This window comes from Manis pentadactyla, chromosome 11 (assembly GCF_030020395.1).
Source record: "Manis pentadactyla isolate mManPen7 chromosome 11, mManPen7.hap1, whole genome shotgun sequence".
In the NCBI taxonomy this organism is placed as follows: Eukaryota; Metazoa; Chordata; class Mammalia; order Pholidota; family Manidae; genus Manis; species Manis pentadactyla.
The window spans coordinates 52,423,839-52,446,909 of record NC_080029.1 but is presented as its reverse complement, the minus strand read 5'-3'; the positions used below and the strand labels follow the sequence as shown (position 1 = coordinate 52,446,909).

At 34.2% G+C, this 23,071-nt stretch overlaps 1 protein-coding gene across 1 annotated transcript in view; it reads right to left on the bottom strand.

Annotated features, from left to right (window-relative positions):
- The window catches only part of MDGA2 (MAM domain containing glycosylphosphatidylinositol anchor 2), a 900,504-nt gene that overhangs the window by 591,959 nt on the left and 285,474 nt on the right, over window positions 1-23,071 (bottom strand). The gene's annotated exons all lie outside the window — the stretch shown is intronic.

Below are 23,071 nucleotides of genomic sequence, written 5' to 3'. Positions count from 1 at the left end.
TAAGTAACAGTAATATAAATATAACATTCAAGAATGTCTTTAAGAGAGAGAGAAGGCCCTTCTTCATGATTTCCTTCTACATGCTGATGGAAAAATAGGTAATAATGGTGAGGGTTCCCAGAGTCACCTTGGTCCACAAATGGCTTTGAGAATGAAAGAAATAATTCTTGGTCTCTGACATCATGAAGAACTGTGTTAACCTTCTATTTACTTCTAGCTTCTTTAACATGACAAAAACTTCTACCTTGCTGAGACCACTGATATTTTGTTCTTCCATCAATGTTTGAGCACACTTAACCTATTAAAAATACCACCTTAAAATTCATCTTTCAATAGCCGAATCAAAAATCACAGAACATTTTCAAGGCATTACAACTGTTCAGTTAGGCTGAAATACAGGCAGAGATTTGGCAATAACAGGTGTAGGATTAGGATTCTAAGTGGGAGCCAGAATACTAATGAATATTTGAATTATGTTAGGTTACATGTTAAACATATATTTCATTAATTATAAATACACAAAATGCATCATGTTTTCAAAATGCATTGGTCATTTTCAAAAGGGACATTCCTATGCATATATATATGTGTGTGTATATATATGTGTATATATATATATATATATATATACACATATATATATACATATATATGCATAAATAATAGTAATGTATATAAAGCCTTCACTCAGAAAGCTTTTGAAAGAATATCTGAACTATGTAATCCCACTGGAAGAAAATCTGTAAACTCAGATCAGAGGAAATACAATGGAAGAATGTATCTTTGAGGCAGAAACACATAACCCTATCATTTTAATGAATTTCCATTTCAGTAGCTCTCAGGTACCTAAGTTGTTTTGGTCACTGGGTCTAGGGAACAGAAAGTGATTTCAGTAGGTTTCAATCGAAGGTGAGGGAATTCTGCAAGTGCAGTGGAGAAAGGAGAGTCAGAGAAAGAACAGTGGTTTCCCTGTGCATGTGGATTTCTTTTAGATAACCAGGCATCCTGAATTTCATAATTTGTACCAAGCTGATGGGTATAAAAGACTAGACTATGTTAGTAACTATTTTCACGCTTCTCCTTTAGCAAACTGTAAACTTCTCAAGGGCGATTCAATATCTTTAAGATTTTAACCTTGCTTGGTCAATGCTCAAAAAATATGTTAAATAAGATACAAAGGTTTAAAAATCATCTGCCCTGACTCCTAGACAATCTTCACATTGATGAGTTTCTTTCCACCACTCTTACTTTATGTATTGGAAAAATATGCATTAATTACACCACTTCATTACAGGGCTCATGTTCATACTTAAGAAGTTGAGTATCCTTTTAATTATTGTGAATTGACAACAGACCTAAAAAGAGAATAGATTCATAGCTGATTTTAGGGAAACTAGAAGGAGCACCCAAAACACTTGAAGCTACAAATGATGAGGCTAATTAGTAAAGCCGCATCATGTCTACAATAAGCATCTTATTCTAGGACTCCTCAATATTGTACATCCTTAAAATGAGTATGTAATTTTATATGACTTACAATTTAAAAGACATTTTAGAAAATAAATTTATTTCCTATCCTCTGTGAGTCTTGGTTTCTTATTTGAAGTGGAGATAAAGAGTTATAAGGATTAACTGAGACAGCATTTATAAAATGCCTAGCACATTGCTTGATAATAGTGGTTTCAAAAATAAATATTTTATGTTTTTGTATTATTATTATTATAAATTAGCTATAGTGTGAAGAATAGATAACATACAAAAAAGCTCTCTGTAAATTGTAAATTCCTAAACAGATATTAATAAGCATTTTTAGTAAAGTAACTATACAATTCATGACATTTTACTATTGCCCATTTTGTCATTGAACTATCATACTTTGTAATGAATATTTCAGGGTCCTTTTTGGGAAATTTTTTTACAAGCTTAATGTTTTAGCCAATACTCATATAAACCTTGTATTATGTGCTGAACTGTGCCCTCCACCCCCTGCTTAAATTCATATATTGAAGTCTTAGCCCCAAGTACCTTACAAAGTAATCACATCTGGAGATAAGATCTTTAAAGAAGTGATTAAGTTAAAATGAGGCCATTATGGTGGGCCTCAGCATAAGAGGAAATTAGGACACACCAAGAGATACCAGAGACTCATGGACACAGAGAGACAACCACGTGAAGAGGCAGCAAGAGGACGGCCATCTTCATGTCAAAAAGAGAGGCTTCAGAAGTAATGAACCCTGCCAGCACCTTGACTTTGGATTTCCAGCCTCCAGAACTGTACGGAAATTAATTTCTGTTGTTTAACTCACCTAGTCTGTGGTATTTTGTTATGGCAGCCGTAGCAGACTAGTACACCATGCCTAAGTGCAGAGAAAGTTGTAAGATCATTAAAACTCTTAGTGGTGCCTCTGATTTCAGAAAAGAAAAGGTATGTTGACTTTCAAAAACAACTAATTTTGTTACCCTCTGAGCATTACCTCTGATTAATCACATACAGATCTAAAGCATGACAATTATGCTATGCCTTCTATTGATCTTTAAAATATGGTTTTCCTCACTTTCAAAAATGAGAGATTGGACCAATTGAGTCTCTTAGATGTCTGTCTACAAAAGCCCCCACAATTCAATACTTTAATTTTTGAATCAGAGTCTCAAGGGTTTGACTGAACAATTGATCTGAACAACTGGTCAATCTATGAGAAGATTTAAACTAGAACACAGGAAAATTAGACAAAATTAAGAATACTGGAATGTGGTTTTCAGAAAGCTAACAATCTGAAGGACTCTTCTTTAGTCCAAGATACTACCTTTACTTTAAAACAAAATTTGGTTGACAAAATGTGTCCTTTCTTTGAAAGGAGAAGGTAGTGGGTTTTTGTTTGATCATACTTAACAAAATAAAAAATCTGTAAACTCAGATCTGAGAAATACACATATTTGCAAATATATCACTCTACCATTAACTTCAGAAGTCCTTAAACTTGAACCAGAAATCTGGCTTTGCCTTCTATCCAGAGTGGCCTTAACTTTTACTTCACATTCAAGTACACTTGTATCACTAATTGAATTTCATAAAGGGAGTGCTGACATCTCCATAGATTTGGAAGTTCCCTTAGTTTACTTTCCCTTTCCTTCAAGCAGGATTCCTTCCTATATATGTATTTTAAAATAATCAGAGTTTTAAAATGACAAAAATCAAATAGTTTTGAAGATATTGGGTGCATACATAAACAGTAACACATTAATTCATTACTTTTTCAACAAACATAATTATTGATTATATGTTTATTGTTTTTAAAAAGAATGGGTCAGCTATAAAGGTACACATTAGAAATTACAGTTTGAGTATTGATATTCTTAATATGCTTAGTATAATCTAGCTATGGGTTGCCCTGGTTGCATTTACTTTTTACTTTTGTTTCTTGTTCTGCTCCACATAAATTTTCCCTCCATTGTAGTTTATCTTTTAAAAAAATATTTCTCTGAATGTACAAAGGCATAAAATCATTATTTAAAATAAAAGTTATCAGCTGCTAGGTCTTCCCAATAATTCTGAAGGACTGTTTCATCATATTTAGAACTATTTTGCATATTTCACTTTCTCCTATCAGTCTGACATTTTGTTATGATACTCAAGATGGAGGCTTTCTCAACAGCTTTGAAAATAAGTATTATCTTATTTTACTTATCCTGAATTACTTCAAAATAAATGCATAAAAATTACAATACTAATGGACTGAGCACTGTCAATAAAATTCCATCCTGTAGGAGCTCCTAGAACTAAAATGTGATAGTTTTTACTCTGACTTGAAATATGCATTCCTGATGCAAAAACAATTAATAAATGTTTTCAAAATTGTTAATAATTTGGTCATAGTAGCACAATTTCATATGCTCATAAAAACAGTCTTCCTTTTTCTCCCTTAGGTACAACTCTGTGGAGCTAAAGATATTAGAGTTTTTTTAATCATCTTGGAAATATGACAAGCTATGCACGAATGTCTTCTTACACTTGTATATACTTTTTCATATCTTCTGTATACACTTCCAGATTTTCAAGCTGATTATGCCTGTATATGTGGGTTGTTTTAAATTTGTATGCTCACCAAACACTGACTACGGATCCAAGTTTCAAACAGTGCCTGCTCATTAAATTATAAGAGTCACACAGCATGGGAAATGAATTGGTAAACATGTAAATTATTTTATAAACAAGGGCTTGAAGAAGAAAGAGAGAAATGGAGGAGGTGCAGGAGGGGAAGGAAGGGAAAAAGAAAGAGGGAGGTGTGTGTGTGTGTGTGTGTGTGTGTGTGTGAGAGAGAGAGAGAGAGAGAGAGAGAGAGAGACAGATGACAAGATATGAAGCCAAAATAGATGAGCTGCAGGGAGTATTTCTGGAGAGCAACAAATCCAATTTAGTAGGTGAGTACACATTATAATACTCAATGCATGTCTAACATGTATGTTTTATTTGCTTTGCACCTCTTTTAAATTTAGACTGTATACCTAAAACGTGTTCATATATTTCAAAACAGTAGCTGCCTGAATGAAAATGAACTTGAATTTCTTGGAAATTCTGAGCTAAAGGAAAAAATGAAAGCCCACCTACACCAAACACAGGATTAGAGATGTAGCTCGAATAGAATCTGGGAATTCCCAAGTGTTTGACTTGGTCATCTTTATTTCAGGTAACTGTTGTGGTGATTTTATGAGTTTTTAAGATTCTACTTCAACAATACATATGTGACATCTCTAAGGGGTACATATGTATGTTTCTTCAATACCGAATCCATTAATCTGCTAATCTTGAATTATATCAGGTGACAGAGTACAGTTCTCTTGTTGAGTGGCAACCCAGGCAGGCCTGTACTTAAAGCTAATGCGGCTGATGCTAATCTGTGTTGCATAAATCTAATCTTCCCTGAGACAAAACCGGCCCTCCAGAGAAATGTCCTCCTAGTATTCTAATTTGGATGTCAGAGTTCACTTTTTATATAAAAAGCGTAAGATGAGTTGCCTAGTGGAGTAAAAAAAATTTTTATTATTTCTCTTCTAAAACTGAAACACTGCTCTCATGACACAGTGTGTGTGAATGCTAAGGAACAACAAAGAAAATCTGAACAAAACCCATCTGTAAACACAATAAAGTTCCTATGGGGAAATTAGCAGTTTGTTTTCTACACTATTCAAATGAACAGGTATTCAAGCATATTATCACAGAAATCACATAAAATTCAGTTCTATCACCTCCATTCATTTCTCAATAGTGAATTTCTCAATTTCTTAAAGATTTAAGGTAGAGTTTGGTTTTCCCCTCTGGAGTAGACTGATTCAGCATGCCTTCCCGAGCACAGCTGGATAACGTGCCTCCTGGTGTCCCACCCCTGCCTTTCCCATCTGGTCAGGTTTACCCATGGGAGCTGCAGCGAGCCAAGCCCTGTGCACAGCTGCTACGGGGGAAGGAGCTTTGCCCATAGCAAGTGAGTGAAGCTTTTCACCCCGCGCAACCTGAAGAGCTGACAGTGCTGGAATGTACAGACTCCTACAGCTCTGCTGCCCACAGTGTAACCCCTGCTGCTCCTAAACTGCTTAGTGCTGTCACCAGTACTGGTAGATAGCAACCTGGGAGAGGCCAAGGAAACTCAGAGACACTGCATAGTACTTCTACTCAAATAATTTGCCTCATTTTTATTACCTTTTGTCTCTCGTGTTACTTGTTCTAAATAGCGAGTAGTAACTGAACTGTTTCCTAGTAGAGACAGGGCCGAAATAAGTAGAAAGGAGAACCAGAAGGAAGGACATTAAACATAGTCTTAACCTTCTCTTTCTTGCATAACATATTGCTTCATTGTAAAATTTTTTCCTCCTCCTTCTATTTACAAATATTTATAGCTATAAGAAAGCCACCATACTAATTTGATGCCAAGCCAAAGCATATTCAGTCTTTTAATCTTTCCTTATAAATCAATTCTTCCAACTCTTTCATCATTTTTGTGGCTTTTCTCAGAAGCTCTTTTAATTTATCTAAATCTTTTTTAGAGCTCAGGTGCCAAAAACTCAATCACAAAGGCAATCTTAATAACCACGCATGAAGGGTAAAAGATAAGGGGAAAAAACACCCCAGCTCAAACTACTCTTATAAATCCTACTTCCAGCAATTACAGTTCCTGCAATAGGACCTATTCTTTCTAGGTACAAAGGTATTCAAAGGTTCTTTCACAAAATCCAAACTTTTCCCATTGAGAGCTGGGGTGGGGGTGGGAGGGCGCTTTTGGTGTGGGAGGGAGTCAGGAAAACTTTGAAGAGTGCTGGACTGGGGAGTCTCAAGCACCAAACCCTCTTACAGAAGAGTGTCTCCTCTAAGTGTCTTGTCTGTAGAGAAAATTTTTAAATGTACAATGTCCCAAGGACATCTGGGTCTTATTTATTAGTCTGCAAAAATCCAAGAAAAAAAAAGAGGTCTGTTCTAGAATTTCCCCAAAGAGAGTGGCTCCTTCTAATCCTCCTGAGATGAGCTAAAATGAACCTATTATCTCTTAATGAGAGCTAAAGTATATGCCAAATAGGAATTCTTTTCTAACTTTTTCTTCATCCTTCACTTGGTTACTTTTATCAAGAAGTTATACTGCAGTAACTGTTCTATTTGTCAAACAATAAAAGGATCACTATAACACGTTCATTTGTTACAAATAATATGTATTCTTTTTTTAAACTACATATTACAAACTATATATACAAACTAAATTTTGCTTTCTGGTTGATTTATCCCTCATCAGTACAGATTGAGTTCTTCAGTTTATCATCATCATTATTATTATTATTTGCCTTTGTACAAGTGAGCATATTATTTCATCAGAAGCTTTAAAAATGTTATATATACTTCAATCCACCTAACAGTACTTATCTCCAACCAGATTTGAGCTCCTAAAAGACCATTATGATATAGCATTTTATCAAAATTTGCCAAAATTTAGATATAATTCAATCATTTCCCATTTGATATTGTTCCACTAATTTTGCTTCTAACAGAAGAAAATAAAAGGGAGGAAAGAAAGGAAGGAATGGAGGAAGGAAGAAAAGCAATCAAATCTGTGTGTTAAGGTAATAAGAAATGAACAAAACCCTTAATTTATATGGTTATAACTGTTACAAATAAATGTGTTCCATAATCTACTCATCTATCAACAATAAAAGAATGACAGTTGTGAATAAGAACTCAGTTGTAGTTTATTAGCTAATTACTGTTAACATGAACAGAGGAATACAAATATAGCCAAGCTATCTTAACTGTTCTTTATAGCAAGCAGTGGGATAACTAACCCATTTAACTCTTAGGAGTAATTTGACAGAAACTTGCATTTTGTGTCTTTGCAATAATACCTATTCATCTTTGTTTCAGAGTATGATAAAGCACTATAGTTTTCAAATTAATTTACTCCTTTCCTAGAGTTGTGTATCTTTAAAAATGTCTGTCTTCAAACTAGTAATATTACATTCACTGTCAATTTGCAATCTACCTAATCTGAATCATAAATCACCTGCTTTTGGCTCCTGTTTAATTTAGGAACACAGCTGTCAATTACTGAAGCAATATTTTTATTTTACTTTCTTTGACTAGGAGCAGTTACTGACACAATAGAAAGTTTTATAATATCTTCAACCTTATCAACATTCCAAAGGGCATAAAAGTAATTTCTCATTTATTAACACATACTTGTTTTTGGAATTAAGCTTGAGACAAAACCAAACAAAACCAAACCTTCATGAAATCCTCCATTTTCCGATCAATAATAGGATACAGATACTAAATATGTGTTAATGTAATACGATTTCTTATCTAACAATTCCAATTCAGTGCTGATAAAGTTGATTGTACTTGGTGCTTCTCTGGCTGTATCATAAAGGGGTAAGGAATCAATTAACAGTTCAAGTAACCAAAATGCTCATAAAGGACTAAGGTGTATTAAATTATTTTCATTAGCCAGGAAATATCTTTAATTTAACATTATAATTGGTTTCTATTTTAATACAGAACTAATTTGATTCTAACACTACCAAAAATACTTGGGATTAATTTTATAGGAAGTTTAGCTTAAAATATTTTATTATTAAAGTGACGGTCTTGACCTTTGAAAAATTTGTATGAGTCATTTTCAAATACTGATCTTTCTAATTGAATGAATTACTAGAATTTAGTATAAAATTATAAAAGCTAAAGTCATTACATAAAGTCTCAAAACACATACCCAAGTTACTTATTTGGCAGTATCAATCTCTTTTAGTCATATAAATTAATGCCACCAACTCTCTCCAGCCATGAACTGTATTCAAGACAAGATTTAATATATTTTCTCATAAAATATTAATGTTATAGTAATTAATCGTTTTAATCCCAGACACATTTTTATATTCCAAATAAAACCAAGAGAAGCACAGAACCAAATAAATAGCTTGAGAATAATGAAAAAATTAGTTTCCTAGATGTAATTTCCTGCTATTCCTTCATCCCAAAAATGACCTCCCAAGAGGTCCCATATCAATTTTAAATTTTCCATAGCCTTAATGTTTTCCAGTTATAAGAATAACGGATTCTGATTTTCATTGGAAGAGTACCAGAAAATAATATACACCAAGGTGATATCTAGGTCTATAACTTGATATTTTATATTATAGCATCATATGAATCAGTATTTCTCCTTTTTGGATAAGTATATCGTTTTAAATTTTATATCTGATAACATTTTAAGTGGTGTGTGTTTTCTGAATTAAATTTTCTATTATTCATTTTGAAACATAATATAGAGGTATAAAATATATATTTCACTTTATAAAATTTTCTGAGATTTTATTAAAGCATTCAATATTTAGGAAAGGAATGGTGAAGAAAAGGTAGGATATTAATTTAACTGTAGTTAACTACTGAATACCTTAGAAACATTATGTCATTTTGCTTAAACATTATATTAATTGAAATGCATTTACAAAAAATTATGAAAATATTTCTACCACTAGTGGGTAGAAGAAACCTTCCTGAGCAAAGTATAATGACTAAATGGAAAAAAAGAATAGATATACTTAATAATATTAAAAAGATTTATATAGCAAAAGACAACAAAGTCAAAAAACAAAACATTTGCAACACAAGTGTTAATAATGTTAATGTTAAATATCCCTAACATATAAAGTAAATATCCCCAATATATAAGGAGTTCCAATAAATTTTGAGGAGGAAGCAAATAAACTTGATAGAAAAAGGGCAAAGGAAAAGAATTAGCAATTCACAGAAGAGCACATATAAATTGCTAAATCAACATATGAAAAGAAGTCCCCTCTCATTTGTAGTAAAAGAAATGCAAATTAATCAGCTTGAAATACACATAAAAATGACAAACTGAGAAACAGCACCACATCTAGTGTTGGTAGAGTGTTAAAACAATTACTTTCAAGAACTGTTGGTTGAGAGTATGAATTGCTACATACATTTTTGAAAATCAATTTAACAATAGATATTAAAAATAAGGATGACTATTGACTTGGCCACCTGCTTTAGGAAATCTAGATTGCAGACATTAATATTATTACTTATAAAGATTATACATACAAGAATGATTGCTGTATCTTTGTTTATAGTTGTGAAAATTAAGAAGTAAAATCACTAAATTTGACTATCCAACGAGAGGCAAATGTTTATACATATTTTGTTATGCTAATTTTATGGAGTTTTGTGTCATTAAGAAGAATGAATTAGAACTGTATCTTTTGACCTAGAAGAATACTCATAGTATGCTTTCAAATGAGAAAAACAATTTGCCTTGGACAGTAATGCAAACCCAGCATTACCCCATTCTAAAAGTCATACCACAAACCCTCATAAGTGTGCATAGGCAATTTTGTGTTTGCACAAGTTTGTATATATGTTTTATATGTTTGTAAGCACATGAGAAGAGCATGGGAAGGCATGACATGTGAAAAATATTACCTTTGTTAGTTGGAGGGTCTGATGAAAAGAAACAAGGGTGGAGAAGATTATTGTTTTATATACATACATACATATATATATATATATATATATATATGTATGTATGTATCTGAAGACTAAATGATTAAATTAATTTGGAAAAATATTGTGAGACTTTTAAAAATTAGATTGGTAAGAGATAAGTGTAGAAATTTCAGGATATCAGTTAAAAAATATCTATGATCCTAGGTATATATCCAAGAGAAATGAAAGGATACATCTGCATAAGAATTTGTGAACACACATTCATGGTATCATTATTTATAACAGCCAGAAGTGGAAACAACCAAAAATCCACCAACTTGATGAATGGATTAAAATAAAGGTGGCGTATCCATACAGAGGAATATTATTTAGTAACAAAAAGTAATGAAGCATTCATGATACCCGCTACAACATGGATGAAACTTGAAAATATTGTTAAGTGAAAGCAGCCAGTCACAAAAAACACATAGTGTATCACCCCATTTACATGACTTATCAAGAAAAAGCATGTCTATAAAGAAAGAAAGTAGACTACTGGTTGGCTCAGGGTATGGGAGCCGGCAAGAGGTGGATGGTGAGTATCTGCTAACAGGTACAGGGTTTCCTTTGATAGGGACAAAAATATTCTAAAATTAGATTGTTATGATGGCTGCACAACCTTATGAACAGACTAGAAAACTTTCTTATGTACACTTCAAATGGGTGAACTGGATGGTATATGAAAGAAAGCTCAATAAAGCAAAAAAAATTCTGATCATTTTTTTTGGAAATATTTAAATGTCTCCTAATAAAATATGTTATAATCTGATATTAAACAAGAATAAGGTATTCCACGTAAGTAAAATTTCCTTGTTGAAAATTTCCACATAAAATGTCAATACTCTCTCTTCAACATTATATATTTTGGCTAGGAAAACTTCTAAACCTTGTTATAAACATACTTGACATTTTAAAGCAGTGTCTAATAAAAAGGTCATATTTTTCTTGAAAGTTGTAGTAAATAATATGAACATTATCTTTCAATATTTTGATATGATACTTTAAATGTGTTATTAATGTAAATAAGGGTTACAACATGTTTCCCTAAAATTTCTCACTAATACTCTTTGATAATAAAGCTCATTAAATATACATCTAAATAAGAGAAAAAGAATAAATCTCATTTAAGAGAAAGCCTGAGTTCCCAAGAATAATGTACCTGACCTTAAATACTTACATACTCTGAGATCTGTTTTGACTATTGACATGTCTTTTTCCTCAATTTCTCCTCTCCATTCTGAATAAGTAAAGTTGTCAGACAATAAGACAAATGTGACATAATACCCCAATTTTCATTTCGGGCAAGGCTCTTGATACTCTCTGATATTCAAATTATTAAGATTTTAATGTCTACTTTTACTCCATGGGGAGTTCAAATTACTGCCTGAATATCTATTTTCAGGCTACAGTTTTCCAAACATGGTTTTCAGCAATGAATTCAGCCACTAACATTTTCAAACTAAACATCAAAATGGTTTCAAAATCTGTAACAGATCAATTTAGGGGTGATGTATGAGAGCAAGAAAAAGTTGCAAGTGCTGGAAAAGAGCACAGAATGGATTTGCTTCTATGGTTTTCTGCACATTTATTCCAAGACTGGTGAAAGTCATTATTTAGAATTAGAAATAAGTGATCCTTTCTGTTCCAATCTTGTGTATGTAATGGTTTTGCCTTCCAAAATGTATACCCATACCTATATATTATTAGACATCAGACAGATTAAATATGAAGCCTATGATTTATACAAGTGTGCCCCCCCCAGGCACAGTCATCTTCAACTCAGTTTTATTTTAACCTGATCTCACTGCCATAACTAATCACTTATCAACATTTCAAATATTTTTTTTTCCAGTGTAGTATACTGGTAAGAACTTGAATTTTGAATTAAAATATCTTGCATTCTGACTCAACTGTTTTCTAAGCATTTATTTGGTCACTAAACCTTTTCAAATCTGTTTCTTCACTTTCCAAAGGGGGAAGATAGTATGGTATTCCCCGCCTTATCCAGTTTGTTACCCACGGTCAACCATGGTCCAGAAGCAGATGACACTCCTTCTGACATGGTCAGAAGGTCAACAGTAGCCTAACACTGTCACAAAACCTGCGTCATTCACCTCAATTCATCTCATCACATAGGCAATTTATCATCTCACATCATCACAGGAATGGCGAGCAAAGTTCATTAAGATATTTTAAGAGAGAGAGAGACCACATTCATGTAAAATTTGTTACAGAATATTGTTATAATTGTATTTTATCATTAGTGATTGTTAACCTTTTTCTATACCTAATTTATAAATTAAGCTTTATCATAGGTGTGTATGTATACAAAACAACATAGTATATATAAGGCTCAGTACCATCTGTGGTTTCAGGCATCCACTAAGGGTCTTGTAAAGTACCCCTTCAGTTAAGGGGACACTATTGTATCTACTACGTATCTGCAGGGAAGTTAAATTAGTCATCATTAACGAAAAAATCTAATACAGTGCTTCTGCCAAAAAAAAAAAAAAAGTCACTCAACAGCAGTTATATTTTCCTTTAACGTCTCAGCCCATAAATTCCACTTTAAACAATGCCCTTACCACTTCACTTGGGTTTATACCATATACTGTTGTCAGTTTTACCGTTCTAAAATACACTTCATGTCTTCACTGCTCAGAAGTCTTTAATTCCAGGTTAGGAGATTAATTTGCCAAAAAATTAAAAATGCCTGACCCTTAAGATCCTTCTTAATCTGACTTCATCTTCCATTTCAGTAAAACTGAAATAACAATATATTTGAAATAACTTGTCTTCTCTAAATCTGCCATTTCCCTAATGTCAGTCTTTTTAAAAAACCAGGAATGTTAACTGTTAATTTGTTTTTCTCTGATTACATGACTATGTGCATTTTACAATTTTTCTTTTCCATTGAACAATATAAGGACATTTTACTTGTCTCAATCCTCATCATTATCCAGATCCCAATTTCTACCTACTTCGTAAAACTTTTCCTCATTATTTTAACTAAAAGTTATGTCTCCCTTTTACTAACCTCCAAAACAACAGGTTTTACAGTGTATAAGGGAATTAATTTTGCATTTTTATCAAATGTTCTGAAGTTTATGTCCCTTGATTTCTCCTCATTTTTGTGTCTTGTGTGTACTTTTCACAAAAAAAGCACAACACACAGATGAACAGTACTTTACACTCAGTAACTTGTCTATGACCATTTGGAAAACTTGATAGGCTCTTCTTTAGTCATTTTCTTTCAGTTCAATCATCCAGTTGAGTTCCTATCTACATTACAGGGCTGTTCAAAGTAATGCATGCCTCTGAATCATGAAAAAAATAAAAATTCACTGTATTTACTTAAAAAAAGACAGAAAAGATTCTGCCACATATTTTCAATACAATGAAAAGATATTTGACAGTTATTTCATTCAAACAGAAAATGAAATTTATCCCAATGCCTCAATGTCAAACCACATTCATCGATTTTATTTTATGTTAATTACATTTTAATTAGCTTTAGGCTTTTGATAATTTATTTTTGAAAACCTATGTGCATATTACCAGAAGTTATAACAAAAAAAAGTACAACTGATACTGGAGCTCACCTTCTGTAAATAGGCCAAACATTTTACATATACTCATTCCACACCTGTTTTCCTGGTAAATATTATCATCTATATTTACATGGTACATAATGGCCAATACATCTAGAAAAAATAAAAAGGCAACTAAGTAACCCAAAACTTATTGGCCAAACTAAGACCTAGATTTGTTCTCTTTTTCAAGTTGTAAAAAATACATATATATATATATGAACACAAATTTCTCACAACTATAAATATATTTTCTAGAACAATTTTCATTTAATGCTAACTTTCAAAATCCAATCTTCCCTGCCTTTAAATTTCTTTTCCTCCGAAAGAGGGAATATTAAAATTTGAGAAATAGTTGATTTCCTCTGGCCCCATTATTTTTTGCTCTTGCACTAGATTGCCTCTGCCCTAGATTTCCATGTTGACATGCCATCTACATCATGCCAATCCAGCAAAACCATGTAATTAGTCCCAGAATAAGAGTTTATGAGCAGTCACTTTGAGCAGGGAACTGGCTTAGGCACTGCAGAAGGATGAAAAGAAATAAAAATGCTAGTCCTGAGGAGCTTTCCAGTTCAAGTGGAAAGAGCAAAAAACAAATGAACAAACATGAACTTTCCTTAAGATAAATTATAATCAATAGAAAAAATTAACATGTTGCAGTATAGAGTAACCATAAGAAGTGACGGAGTCCCTCCTTAACCAAACTTTAGTCATGCTCCTCTGAACTCTCTTTTCAACTAGGCCTTGACTTTTGAGCTTTCATTTTCTTCTCTGCATTGTCCAGTTTAGCAGGCATCTTGCTAAAGTCAGTTCAACGAGAATCCTCCACTCCTGACATCTGACCATCCGAGTTCCTCAGCCCCCACCATCCCCATGTGGTATATGATCACCCTGGCCTGCTCTCAGGGAGAATCCTATTAGGTCATTTAGCCAGAAGCCTTCCTTTCCCCTGCTGTTTCTTTTCATTAATTTACTATCCATTGACCCCCACCTTGCTCCTTGTTTATAAATTCCCACTTTTCTTTGTTCCATTTAGAGCTGAGCCCAATCTGTCCTCTACTGCAAAATCCCTTGTCGTAGGCCCTTCGAATAAAGTCTGCCTTTCTGTCTTTAACAAGTGTCATGAATAATTTTTCAAGAGTTCTGGTGGAATATAAAATAAAGAAATGGATAAAAAGATTTATTTCTTTGGATTTAAAGAGGTAAATTTTAGAGTTTTGAGCCTTGGAAATAATTTAATGAACATGATAAAAAGCATGTGGTTTTCTGTGGAGGGAAGAGAGAGGTGGCTATTCAGAGGAAGATGGTCTACAAAAAGCAAAGAGGAGGAATATGAAAACTGAAATTGAGAATATTACACACTGATTTAGTTGAAGCAGATAATTCAGGAGACTAAAGATGATAAGGTCAAAGACATACTGGATTAATTGGTGGTGCATATTGAATGCTTGCTGAATAAGGTTCATGTATTAACTCACCACTGTGTGCAGTTGGTGATTATTTAAAAGAATTCTAAGAAAATTCTCTGAGGAAAATGATTGACACATATCACATCATTCTTCTAAACACAGATTCATAAGGAATTTTAATGCACAAATCATTCTAATTGGGAATATATGATCAGCTGATTGTGATCAAGCCTCAGACAAAGGATTGCTATCCATGGACTGCTTAGTGCTTAAAGGCAGACTGGCATAAAGCCTCTATGTATGGTATTCCATAGACAGACACAACATAATGGAGTTCTATATTGGTTAATGACTAATGAATCAAATACTGTCTCAGATATTCAAATATGAGAACCATATCCAGAGGGTCACAAAGTATTATCAAATAGAAGTTGATAATCATGTAGACATAAACTTCTACAGAAAAGTCCATGAGGAAGTTAAGAAAGTAGACATGCCATACTTGGTGACTGATAGAGGCAGAGTCAAGTCATTATGTCAAGACTATGGAACATTTCAAGAGTTGCTGCTGAGCTGTGGAAGGGGCTCTAGAATCCAGACAACTCCAAGTTTTGCTGAAGTAGGCTGTACCACAACTGAGAAAGTTCCCTCTACTTTAATTAGTTTAATACAAGCTCATAATGATCTTAAAAACTGAAAAACTCTACTTTATTTTTCTCCAAAATAAGCTTTCTAGTGTCACTTCTCCGAGTTACCCTTATTAACCTTCCTTCCTCTCCAGTCTAGAGTATTTCACAATTTCATGTTCGGCAGTATAAACGAGAGGACAACTTTACCGCATACTGCCATCAAAATCACTGCTCCTGATTGCTGGGGTGGGGCTGAGTGGGTGCCACAGTACTTCTACCCAGCTCCCAATGGCTCCATCCCACCTGATATACCCACTTAGAGACTCTCCAGTGGAGAAGAAAATATTGCAAAACAAATTGAAAGTCACTGAACAAATGGAGGTGTTAAGCCCAGTGGGGTGGACCAGATGAACAGAACACTGCAGAGCTAATCAGGAAACTATGCCACCTGGGAACACAAAGATAGCTGAGCCGGTAACAATGGACAAACTGTACAATGGACACTTCTGATGCCTTCAGCTATTTCAAATTTGTCTTGCCAGGGTTTTCTAAAAGGGAGCAAACACTGTTCTTGATGAAAGCAGACATGATTTAAAGTCCAAGCTGTGTTACGAGCTGCTTCTACAATCAAGGGCAAAGCAACTGAACAGTCTGTAGAGCCCTAGTGAGAGATAACCCTGACATATTTTATATATATATACATATATAACGTACATGTAAAATTATGTGTTAACCAATTAGAAGTAGAAAATTATGCTTTTTATTTCTAAGGGTTTTTTATACATGTTTTTAATAATCTGCATGTTAAAGCCTAAAGAGTCTAACTATATAGATACATATATCTATGGTGTTCCTGGTAGTTTCTGGATCCAAACAAAGTTAATTGAGAATGGTGATATTTACCAAGATTAGGAATTGACATTCACTCTGTCAGACATAGTAAAACACTTTTAGTAAAAATTGAAATTAAATTTCTAAAAAAAGTGATGTGTAGTTTATTACAAGTGATGTTAGCCAGCATACATTTTGCATATGAAAGTACTTATCAGATTACAAATTCAAAAGCAATCAGAAATATTTTCAAGAACCCCTCATAAGCCAGTGTGTCAAAGGTGGCTTCATAATACTGCTACATTAAGAGATGTACATTGATAACTACGAAGCTATTTTTTTTTCTTCCAATGTTTTAAATAGTTCAAAAGAAAAGTATGCAGCCATCAGTAACTCCTCCTTTTACCCTCCTTCCTCACTCACCCAGGAACATATCCTCATTGTCTCTAAATGCCAAGAGCAGAGAAGTCATATATTTTCTCTCTTGAAGGAGGAAGAACTGGATAGCTTTTGTGTGACCACAATGAACATATCCCCAAGATGTTCCAAGGAAAGTCAGTGATGGCAACTACTGAGGCAGCCCCTTATTCACCTTTATAATGTCAATAAACCCGAGGCCTGTAACTATTAACATGCACGACAGAAGAAAAAATAATAAATGAGAATTATCATTCAGAACAGTGTAATGAAATAAGAGTATCCATATTATATTCATCAAAGCCACTTTTTTTATTTCAAGAAGTATAGACTTCACTTATCTTCCCAACAATTCTGACTTCACAAGATCTGATTATGGTGAATTTTTTCAAAGTAAAAAAATGCAACGACTGATTGATAATACGTAGTTAACAAAGAGATAATCACCACTATTAGTTTCACAATAAAATGGCCACCATTCCTCAAATATGTGAACCTGGTAATCATTTCAGGAAAAAACAGCAACCAAAATGACAATTACAAGGTGAAAGAGTCCTCAGGCATTAACAATGTAAAATGTGAGCCTTGCTGAAAAGTACTGATTAGCTACAGAACAGTGAAAATACAAAGAAAAAAACAGAAAAATGGACAGACAAGTACCAGCACTATCAGTACCGGTTGAGGTTAACCTCTGACACATGTAAAGTCAAAAACATAAAAAAAGAAGCCACTTCCACAATTACAACATCTGTACTATTTATGGATTATATGAGAGCCATCGAATGGCTCAGTGTGAAGAAAATGTAGACTCAAAAGGGAAGACTGCCTGGCTTCAAATCCTGCTCCACCTACTTGCTGTGTGATCTCAGAAAGTGCCTTATTTTCTTCATCAGCAGAAAGAGGGCATACATACCTACTTTACTGGGTTTTTAAGAGGACTGAATGAAAGATGGTATGTATGGTACATGGTAGGCATTCAGTTAAGTGTCATCTTTTACTGTATAATGAATTCAAAACAACAAAACAAATATGACCAGACCATACATCCCCATGAGTACTATTCTTCAAAATCATCTTTAGAGGGCATGATTCTGCCATTCTTGATGCTAGTTTTACAATATCTATTTAGGAGATAGTTACTGTACAGCCTCAGGAAACATGAAGGGTCTAACAGTGATTCCAAAAGTTTGCAGGCCAAATTGATCCTACAGTTGGCTTCCTTTCTTCAATTCATGAACAGATGTTTTGACACCAAGACAAATAGAGTGAAGTGGGTTGATCTGGTCCCAATGTTGTTTTCCTCATGGCGTGCTCCCATTTGGATAGAAAGGTTGGAGATGGAAGCTAAGGACTGTTATGCATTTGGAAATTCAGGATCAATATACCAGAACAACTCACTACTTCTGTCTCTCATCAGTGTCTGTCAAGTACCTCTTATGCTCACCCTATGCCTCTCACTATTATTCTTACACTCTTTTGAAATAAATAATTACAGCCAGATAAAATAAAAAGGAGAAAATATTAGAAGGTGCTCTAAATTGTGCTGTCCAGTAAATCAATCAAGGTGTTCAATTGTTTTGAAAGCTTGTGCAGCAGAAAATACTTTTTTGTTCAAATGTCATCATATAGACATAATTCTGACTAGCATCTGTACTTTAAATATCTTTCTGTCAAGGTAAACATCCTGCTAAATCACTTGGCAGACTCTAGACCCTCTGTAGAATGGGCATGACAGTTTTGAAAGTCCTGTATCTCACTATTTTTCTGGACAGAGGATCTGTTTGTCATATGCAGAACCTTTTTTTTTCCAAACCAGTCTGTATTTAGGGCTGGCTCACAAAAGGAAAGCCTCCAACATCAGAGAAAACGATAATATGTGAATTATCAAAAAGGATATTCCCTTGGGTCAGACTTTTGAACATTTGCCAAATTTATTCTGCTTGTTTCCCCTATTCTCAATGTCCAGTCACTAAGAGATCACAAACTAGAAAGTAAATGACAGTAAGCCCTATCTCCATATTTTCATTTTTCATCCTGGCAGCTCACTGCTAAGTGCTTTGAGGAGTCTGTTTTTTGTTGTTGTTCTTGCCTTTCTTCCATTAAATATTCCCAGAATGTTAGTTTAAATTATACTGGATATATTTTGGATATGGAGACACAAAGGAATGGAAGTAGTGGTAAAAATGATTCCTTAGTTATAATTTCCTCCTTAAGTCTAGGCTGAAATTAAATACTGTCCACCATTTTCCACAATAAGGGTAGTCAATTAAAATAAACTGAATCCTCAAATGAATTCCTTAGTGATTCTAAATCAACTGTTTCAAAGTCTGTCCCAAATTCTCTTAAAACTGCATAGGTTTGTGATTTGATGCCTCTCTGAAGTGTTATCAGTAATGGAAAAAAATGGAGGCTATACAAATCAGCAGACAAATAAGTATCACAAAGCAGGTGGGGAACCCAACAGATGAACACTTTAGTGATGAAATCTTGAATATATGAGAATGAAGACTATGGAAGGTAGAGGTATGTAGACACAAAGTTCAGATATTTGTTTCTAATTCTAAAAAAAAAATCCTCTTACTCCCTATTTTTTTTCCTTTCACTGACACATACATCTGAAACCACTGATGTGTATTTGCTGCCTTCATTTTTCACATCCATTCACTATTTTAACCCCTTGAAGCCTGCTTTTTGACCAAATCAATCTCCTGATTCGATTGTTCCAAAGGTCACTAATAGCCTCTTTAGGAACAAAATGTACTGTCCTTTTCTCCAATCTCATTTTTCTTCATCTTCCTGGTGCATTTGACACATTCTTCCCTTCCTTGAATTGCTTTCCTCTTCACCGCTCTTTGTATCATTCCAAATCCTGACTCTCCATTCATTTTTTTTTTTATTTTTATTTATTTTTAATTTTGGTATCAGTAATCTAAAATTACATGAACAACATTATGGTTACAGACTGCCCTCTTCACCAAGTCCTCCCCACATCAGTCACTGTCCATCAGTACAGTGAGATACTGTAAAATCACTACTTGTCTTCTCTGTGTTGCACAACCCTCCCTGTGCCCCACACACACATTATAAGCTAATTGTAAGGCTCCCTTTCTTCTCCCCCCCACTTCTCCCTCCCTTCCCACACATCCTTCCCAGTCCCTTTCCCTTTGGTAACTATTAGTCCTTTCTTGTGTTCTGTGATTCTGCTGCTGTTTCATTCCTTCAGTTTTTCCTTTGTTCGTATATTCCACATATGAGTGAAATCATTTGGTATTTGTTTTTCTCTGCCTGGCTTATATCACTGAGCATAATACCCTCTAGCTCCATCCATGTTGTTGCAAATGGTATGATTTGTTTTCTTCTTATGGCTGAATAATATTCCCTTGTGTATATGTACCACATCTTCTTTATCCATTCATCTACTGATGGACACTTAGGTTGCTTCCATTTCTTGGCTATTGTAAATAGTGCTGCGATAAACATAGGGGTGCATCTGTCTTTTTCAAATTGGGCTGCTGCATTCTTAGGGTAAATTCATAGAAGTTGTATTCCTGGGTCAAATGGTATTTCTATTTTGAGCTTTTTGAGGAACCTCCATACTGCTTTCCACAATGGTTGAACTAATTTACATTCCCACCAGCAGTGTAGGGGGGTGCCCCTTTCTCTACAACCTCGCCAACATTTGTTGCTGTTTGTCTTTTGGATGGTGGCAATCCTTACTGGTGGGAGGTGATATCTCATTGTGGTTTTACCTTGCATTTCTCTGATGACTAGCGATGTGGAGCATCTTTTCATGTGTCTGTTGGCCACCTGAATTTCTTCTTCAGAGAACTGTCGGTTCAGTTCCTCTGCCCATTTTTTAATTGGATTGTTTGCTTTTTGTTTGTTGAGGTGCGTGAGCTCTTAATATATTTTGGATGTCAACCCTTTATCGGCTCTGTCATTTATGAATATATTCTCCCATACTGTAGGATACCTTTTTGTTCTATTGATGGTGTCCTTTGCTGTACAGAAGCTTTTTAGCTTGATATAGTCCCACTGTTCATTTTTGCTTTTGTTTCCCTTGCCCGGGGAGATATGTTCATGAAGAAGTCACTCATGTTAATGTCCAAGAGATTTTTGCCTATGCTTTTTTCTGAGAGTTTTATGGTTTCATGGCTTACATTCAGGTCTTTGATCCATTTCAAATTTACTTTTGTGTATGGGGTTAGCCAATGATCGAGTTTCATTCTCTTACATGTAGCTGTCCAGTTTTGCCAACACCAGGTGTTGAAGAGGCTGTCATTTCCCCATTGTATGTCCATGGCTCCTTTATCGTATATTAATTGACCGTATACGTTTGGGTTAATGTCTGGAGACTCTATTCTGTTCCACTGGTCTGTGACTCTGTTCTTGTGCTAGTACCAAATTGTCTTGACACTGTGGCTTTGTAGTAGAGCTTGAAGTTGGGGACCAAGATCCCTCCCACTTTATTCTTCCTTCTCAGGATTGCTTTGACTATTTGGGGTTTTTGGTAGTACTTCCATATGAATTTTAGAATTATTTGTTCCAGTTCGTTGAAGAATGCTGTTGGTAATTTGATAAGGATTGAATTAAATCTGTATATTGCTTTGGGCAGGATGGCCATTTTGACAATATTAATTCTTCCTAACCAAGATCATGGGATGAGTTTCCATTTGTTAGTGTCCTCTTTAATTTCTCTTAAGAGTGTCTTGTAGTTTTTGGGGTATAGGTCTTTCACTTCCTTGGTTAGGTTTATTTCCAGGTATTTCATTTTTTTTTATGCAATTGTGAATGGAATTGTTTTCCTGGTTTCTCTTTCTATTAGTTCATTGTTAGTGTATAGGAAAGCCTCAGATTTCTGTGTATTAATTTTGTATCCTGCAACTTTGCTGTATTCTGATATCAGATCTAGTAGTTTTGGAGTGGAGTCTTTAGGGTTTTTTATGTACAGTATCATGTCATCTGCAAATAGTGACAGTTTGTCTTCTTCTTTACCGATCTGGATTCCTTGAATTTCTTTGTTTTGTCTAATTGCCATGGCTAGGACCTCCAGTACTATGTTGAATAACAATGGGGAGAATGGGCATCCCTGTCTTGTTTCTGATCTTAGAGGAAATGCTTTCAGCTTCTCACTGTTCAGTAAGATGTTGGCTGTGGGTTTATCATATATGGCCTTTATTATGTTGAGGTACTTGCCCTCTATACCCATTTTGCTAAGTTTTTAACATGAATGGATGTTAAATTTTGTCAAATGCTTTTTCAGCATCTATGGAGATGATCATGTGATTTTTAACCTTCTTTTTGTTGATGTAGTAGAAGATGTTGATGAATTTTTGAATGTTGTACCATCCTTGCATCCCTGAGATGAATCCCACTTGACCATGGTATATGATCCTCTTGATATATTTTTGAATTCAGTTTGCTAATATTTTGTTGAGTATTTTTGCATCTATGTTCATCAGGGATATTGGTCTGTAATGTTTTTTTTTTTGGTGGGGTCTTTGCCTGGTTTTGGTATTAGGGTGATGCTGGCTTCATAGAATGAGTCTGGAAGTAGTCCCTCTTATTTTATTTTTTGGAAAAATTTAAGGAGAATGGGTATTATGTCTTCTCTGTATGTCTGATAAAACTCCGCGGTAAATTCTTCTGGTCTGGCAGTTTTGCTCTTGGGTAGTTTTTTGATTACTGATTCAATTTCTTTGCTGGTAATTGGTCTGCTTAGATTTTCTGTTTCTTCCTTGATCAGTCTTGCAAGGTTGTATTTTTCTAGGAAGTTGTCCATTTCTTCTAGGTTTTCTGGCTTGTTAGCATATAGTTTTTTGTAGTATTCTCTAATAATTCTTTGTATTTCTGTGCAATCCGTTGTGATTTTTCTTTCTCATTTCTGATTCTGTTGACATGTGTATTCTCTTTTTCTTTTTATAAGTCTGGCTAGGGGCTTGTCTATTTTGTTTATTTTCTCAAAGAACGAGCTCTTGGTTTCATTGATTTTTTCTATTGTTTTATTCTTCTCAATTTTATTTATTTCTTCTCTTATCTTTATTTTTTCCTCCTTCTGCTGATTCAGGCCTCATTTTTTCTTCTTTTTCCAATTTTGATAATTGTGTCTTCAAACTATTCATTTGGGTTTGTTCTTCCTTTTTTAAATATGCC